We start from the raw sequence: 6000 nt of genomic DNA on the forward strand, positions 1-6000 counted from the left end.
GTGCTGAGAGGTATCGCTCAGGGCAGGCTCCACGTCCCACGGGTCTGAACGCTGAGATTCCAGCCAGGCCTACCTTCACCTCCGGGCCTCTTTTCATTTCTTTATTAACTCTTTTCCTTAAGAGGTGCCAAACCAAAGCCTCCGAATGCCATCTTTGCCCATCCTCGGGAGGGAAGGGTACAGCCAGCAGCAGAGGCAAGCAGGGTACCTGGGCCAGGGGTCATTTGGAGAAAGAGAGCCAGGCCAGATGCACAAGGTCTGGGAACCCAGGCCTGGGCAGACACAGATGCGCTTGGCAGGTGGGGGGCCTGGGAGGGAGGGAGCACGGGGACAGGAACGTCCCAGGGCCAAGCTTTCTCGGCCCGGTTTCCCACAGAGGGGCTGGGTGTCATCCCTGGCCGGAGTCCACCATCTCCCCACACCAGGAGTGCTGTGTGGAAGGGGCACTGGGGGTGAGGTGGGCGGCAGGGCCTCCAGGGCAAAACCACGTAAGCTCTGGCCGACAGACTGAGGTGAGGGCTGGGTGGGGGCGGGCAGAAGGGCGAAGCAGGAAGAGCCGCAGCCCTGCACATCACAGGTCACGTCCACATGAGTGTGGACGCAAGTCTCCTCTTCTGCATCGGTGCCGTTTTGTCCCTGAATGTGGACGCACTTCCGGTCAGGTCTCTGGAACTAATGATAACCTTAGGCAGAGAAGGATACAGATGCTCCACACACACATTCTGGAACTCAGAACCATTCAGCTGTCTCTCCAGACCCCCTGACCATGGCCCACAACATCCTCTTCAGCCTCAACTCCACCGGGGTCCCCAGAAGTTCCCAGACACCTGGCCTTGAACTTGTCTGGTCCCCTCCCCTCACCCCGGGGTCCTTGATCTGGCGCCTCTTCCCCCAAGACCCCTCCTGCGGAGCTTTGATGGCTGGCCTCCTCTCATCCTCCCGGCTCTGCCCTGGTGAGGCCCTTCCTAGACCCCCATCCACCTTCTCCAGTATTCCCTTCCCACGCTATACACAGGCTGTCATGCTTTGTCACACATATTACTAACTACAAATAGTCGTTCCTTATTAGCTAGTTAGCTGGCGGCTTAATCAGTTATTCGATTCCTGGTTTACGTCCGCCGCCCCCCCCCCCCCGCCCAACTTGGTCGTAGGACCCAGAGGACAGGGACCTTGCTTGTCCTACTCAGCACTGTATCTCTTTGCTTAGCACAAAATGGCACAATGTCTCTGTTGAATGAATGAATGAAAGATTGCATCTACTGGACACACGTCCCCTGAGCACTTACCGAACTTTCCAGCACAGGGCAGCTCAGATGAAAAGGACACGGCTTTCCCCCCCGCACCCCCAGGAGCTCCCAGAACCGGGGGTCACCTTTGTTGTCAGCCTGGCCCCGACCCAGAATCTCAGCCCTGACAAATGGGCTGCCCTCCGCACCCCAGGCCCCTCCACATCTGGCTTAGTTCCGGGGGCTCCTGCCCAGACGTTCCTGAGGCCCTGACCCTGCTGCTCCCGGAAGCCCTGCTCTTCCCAGGCTGAAAGTGTCCTCGGGTGAAAGCAGCCACGGACTGAAAGGCAGGGGCGGGACAGACTCCTCTGGGGCAGCAGAGCCCAAGGACCCTCATCCCTCAGGAGGGTGGGCAACAGCTGCAGGTCCCTGGAGGGTGGATGCCCTGGACGGGGAGGGGCACGGTGTGAGCCAGCAGTGGAGGGTTGACCCCCACCCACGCAAGAGATGAGCATGACGACCTCCAGCCCTCATGCCCTGGGGGTCAGGGGTGCCGAGGACACGGGCTCACCTCACCGCTGGGGAAGGCCTTTCGGCTCAGTACCCCCGTCACCAAAGCACACAGCTTTGGGAAAATCCAGCAATGCAGCCTGGACACTTCGGCAGCTTCAGCTCAGTTTTTTCAGAGTATGAGATCACTTGATTCCAATCTCTTGATTCCGGCTCACAAAGAAGTCAAAAGAGGCTGTAAGCACATGGAGACAGGGACCCCATCAGTGAGGATGCTTCCGCTGCAAGGAACAGAAAAAACCAACCAGAAAAGGCACTGAAGAAAATTTTACAGAGCAAGAAGTCTTGAGGAAGGGCAGCACCAGGTTGATCAATTCAGCAATTCAGTGACATCGACCCAGGTACTTTCTGTGTTCCAACTCGGTTCCTCAGTGTGTGAGCTTTGTCCTCAGGCTAGCTCCCCTCATGGTTTCAACATAGCTGCCAATGTTCCAGGCATCGCACACAGACACCACGGAGGGAGAGAGAAGGCACTTCTTCTAACGCGTCTCTTTAGTCAGTGGGAAACCTCTCCTGGAAGCTCCTCCCCCAGCTCATTTCCTCTCGCACCCTATTGACCAGAATTGTGTCACATGCTTACTCTACACCAACCACTGACAAGGAGCTTGGGATTACCATGTTTGTCTGAGAATAGCTGGGATTACCATTGAACCACAAGTGGAGGAGGCATGGACACCAGCAAATCCAAGTCGTACCAGTAAGGTGGACAGCCGTTGAGGAAGGGACTGGCTTCCAGAACAAAGAGAACAAGGGGAGCCTTCAGAAACACAGAGTCCCACGGGCCCCATGCAAGATGGGTGTGTGGAAGACTGGAAACGCAGCCCTTGACCGCCTAGGCTCCCGGGTGACAGCACAGCTGCGTGTGGACCCCCGCCAGGGCCAGAACTGCAGACTAACAGACAAGGGAGCTTGTGAATCAGACTGGACGCCCGACCCTCTGGGCCGATGCTGTCCAGTGTGGAGCGCTGGGCTCCATAAACCTTTTGTCAGAGGAGCGCCTACGGAAGTGAATGAACTCTGGCTGATGGGGTTGGCCTCGACTCAGAAACCGGGGCCTCCACCTCTCCAGAAGCACCCAGCCCAAGCAGCTGTGGGCACCTCCCATGCTCCCAGGAAAGATAGGCGCCTCCCCGGATGGTCAGTGAGGGAAAAACCCCACCCTCTGGGACTGCATCCACTTCCTGCCGAAGAATCTTCTCGGCCCTTTACAGGTGGGCGGCTTCCCAGAGACTCCGGAGGCCCTCAGCCCGCCATGAGGCTCCGCAGCACGGGAAGGGGCAGAAATGGACCCCGACCCCCCGGCCCAGGGTCGTATCTCCCCGCATCATTAGCCGCTGTTGATGGAAAGTCAAACGACCCTTGAGCGGGAGGCGGCACGTGGAGGAACTTACCTGCTTTTAGAGCCAGTTTTCCCATCTTGTCATCTGCTCTTAGCTCAGGGCTGAGCTAAGGCTGGTTCTTCCCAATTCCCAGCTGCAGTGTCATTTGACCTTTCGGAGGAGCCCAGGAAGGCAACAGAACAGCCCCCGTTTGGGCCATGATGTTGCAGCCTTCAGAGATTTCAGGGTGAACTCAGGCGGAGGAGTCGTGGAAAGCTGGAAGCTGAAGCTCTTTTTAATTTTCAGATTAGTTTCTTATCGATGAGCCCATCTAATTCGCTTTACAGCCCTGTAAGGCGGGCGACCTGGGGATTTTCATGCCCATTTGACAGATAAGGAAATTGAATAAATTGCAAAGTCCCACCTTGGGTGAGTGACAGAACTGATATTAGAATCCTCCCAGACCTATATATCCGGACAAAATTATAAATAAAAAAGATACATGCACCCCTATGTTCACAGCAGCACTATTCACAATAGCCAAGATATGGAAACAACCTAAATGTTCACCGACACATGAATGGATAAAAAATGAGATGTGGTACATATATACAATGGAATACTACTCAGCCATAAAAAAAAGAACGGAATGATGCCATTTGCAGCAACATGGATGGATCTAGAGATTATCATACTAAGAGAAGCAAGTCAGAAAGAGAACGATAAATACCATCATATGGTATCACTTATATGTGGAATCTAAAATATGACACAAGTAAACTTACCTGCGAAACAGAAATAGACTCACAGACATAGAGAACAGACCTGTGGTTGCCAAGGGGGAGAAGGGTGGGGGAGGGATGTACTGGGAGTTTGGGATTAGCAGATGCAAACTATATAGGACGGATAAACAGCAAGGTCCTACTGTATATTACAGGGAACTATATTCAATATCCTGTGATAAAACACAAGGGGGGCTTCCCTGGTGGCGCAGTGGTTGGGAGTCTGCCTGCCGATGCAGGGGACACGGGTTCGTGCCCCGGTCCGGGAAGATCCCACGTGCCGCGGAGCGGCTGGACCCATGAGCCATGGCCGCTGAGCCTGGGCGTCCGGAGCCTGTGCTCCGCAACGGAAGAGGCCACAACAGTGAGAGGCCTGCGTACCGCAAAAAAAAAAAAAAAAGAAGAAAAGAAAAATGGAAAAGAATATGAAAAAGGCTGACTGATGCACTCTTGGTGGTGATGCGATGCTTTGAATTTAGCTACCAACTGGGGCAGTCACTTGTACCCGGTTGACACCTTCTCTTGTCAAAGATAACTGAGGCAGGCCTTGGCCCACTTGGCCCCATCAGCAGAAAGGACACAAAGTCTCTCTCTCTGGGGTGCCCAGAGCCCCAAGATGCCCAGCCTGCTGGCACTGCACTTGTTGGCAGCTGATCTTCTGAAGGACGTGTGCTCCCTTGGACCGATAAGGCAAGACCCAGTTCCAGCATCCTTGGTACCCCATTGCGAGAGGCTGCCCCAGTGCCTGCTGGGACCTGAGCCACCAGAACATGGCCAGCCTTGGTCTCTGCCATGGGCGTGTGCCCCTCCCGTCTGGACCTGTGAAAAGGATGAGCCCTGGGCTCCCCAGTTGCTCAGGAACCCGAGCCTTCCCCTCTGGGTCCACCAGTCTGGAAGGCAGCACTATAGGTGCTCTGTGCTTTGCTCCTTTCCTTAAGCCCTTGACTCTGGGAAAAAGCCATCATCCCAAAGGGACAAAAGCTGCCTCGAGCTCACTCCAGCGTGTCTCCCGGTCGACTCTCAAGGCCCTCCGTCTCTCTCAACGGCAGGCCCCCCATCTGTGAAGCCCGGCCAAAGCCCCTCCCCACCCGCATCCCCGGCCTCCTCGACGACCGTCAAGGGCCAGCTCAGGATTTTAAATCCCACCCCTGTGCGGACAACCCCTGGATCTGAATATCCAGTCGGGGTCTCTCTCCGGATCTCCAGCCCCGCCATCTCCAGACTGGAAGTGTCACCCGGCCTAAGCCGCAAAACCGTTCGCGGCCAGCTTCTTCTTGGGGGAATCATGGTGGACGCCCCAGCCCCACTCTGCTCCCCAGGCCAGTCCCAACCCCCCACCCCCCAGCCCCAGGAGCTTTACTTTCAATCTCCGACATCTCCTCCCCTCCGCCGCACTCTCTTTCCCAATAGGGGCTCCTCTCCTTGCATCTAAACTTACCCTTTTGGGTCCCACTGCCCGAGATGGTCTCCCAGCTAAAAAGTGAACCCACCGTAACGTGTTGTGGGTTGCCCAGATCATAAATATTTGCAGCGCTACTAGAGATTTGGGAGAAGTGCCTCAGCCCAAAGGAATGGACAAAATGGGTGAGGTCGCTGAGGGCAGAGGCACTGGGGTGGGGGAGGGGAGGGGTCTTCGAGCCCTCCGCCCCTCCCCCACTCTGCCTCTGCCCTCAGCCAGCTCCTGGCCTGGGGGATGCGCAGCAAAGGACCAGAGGCTCGTGTCCCGATCTTCCCAGCTCCGCTCCACCCTGGCCTGGGGTCCGTGCGTGCAAAGCCAGGTCCCCGGCTGGAGGAGACCAGGTGGCCAAGGCCGGAGTCCCACGAGCAGAGAATTCAGGACTTGAACCTTTCAAAGTCTGAGTCCATTTAGAAAATACAACTTCCGTTCCTTAAACATAAACGGGGAGTGATGGGTGGGGAGGGGTGGGGAGAGAGCGCAAAGCAGCTCATGAAAGGGCTGCGGGTCCCGCTGCACAGCACCGGGCTCCAGAGAAGGCACCTGTGGGCGACTTCAGGGTGAAGGGGTCATCACATATGGGGTAAATCCCTTCTTCATTATGCACCCGCCAGAGCGCAGGGGGAACGGCACACAGCCGTTTGGCC

The 6000-nt window shown here is 56.2% G+C and overlaps 1 long non-coding RNA gene across 1 annotated transcript; it reads right to left on the reverse strand.

Annotated features, from left to right (window-relative positions):
* Window positions 1-104: 104 nt before the first annotated feature.
* On the reverse strand, window positions 105-2639 carry LOC114897087. The gene is made up of 3 exons (XR_003793997.1): window positions 2069-2639; window positions 1798-1971; window positions 105-683 (listed from the first exon to the last, which is right to left on the reverse strand). It is a non-coding gene; the product is annotated as an uncharacterized LOC114897087 (long non-coding RNA).
* Window positions 2640-6000: the final 3361 nt, after the last annotated feature.

This window comes from Monodon monoceros, unplaced genomic scaffold (genome assembly GCF_005190385.1).
Source record: "Monodon monoceros isolate NGI ecotype Baffin Bay Population unplaced genomic scaffold, NGI_Narwhal_1 Super_Scaffold_16, whole genome shotgun sequence".
NCBI lineage: Eukaryota > Metazoa > Chordata > Mammalia > Artiodactyla > Monodontidae > Monodon > Monodon monoceros.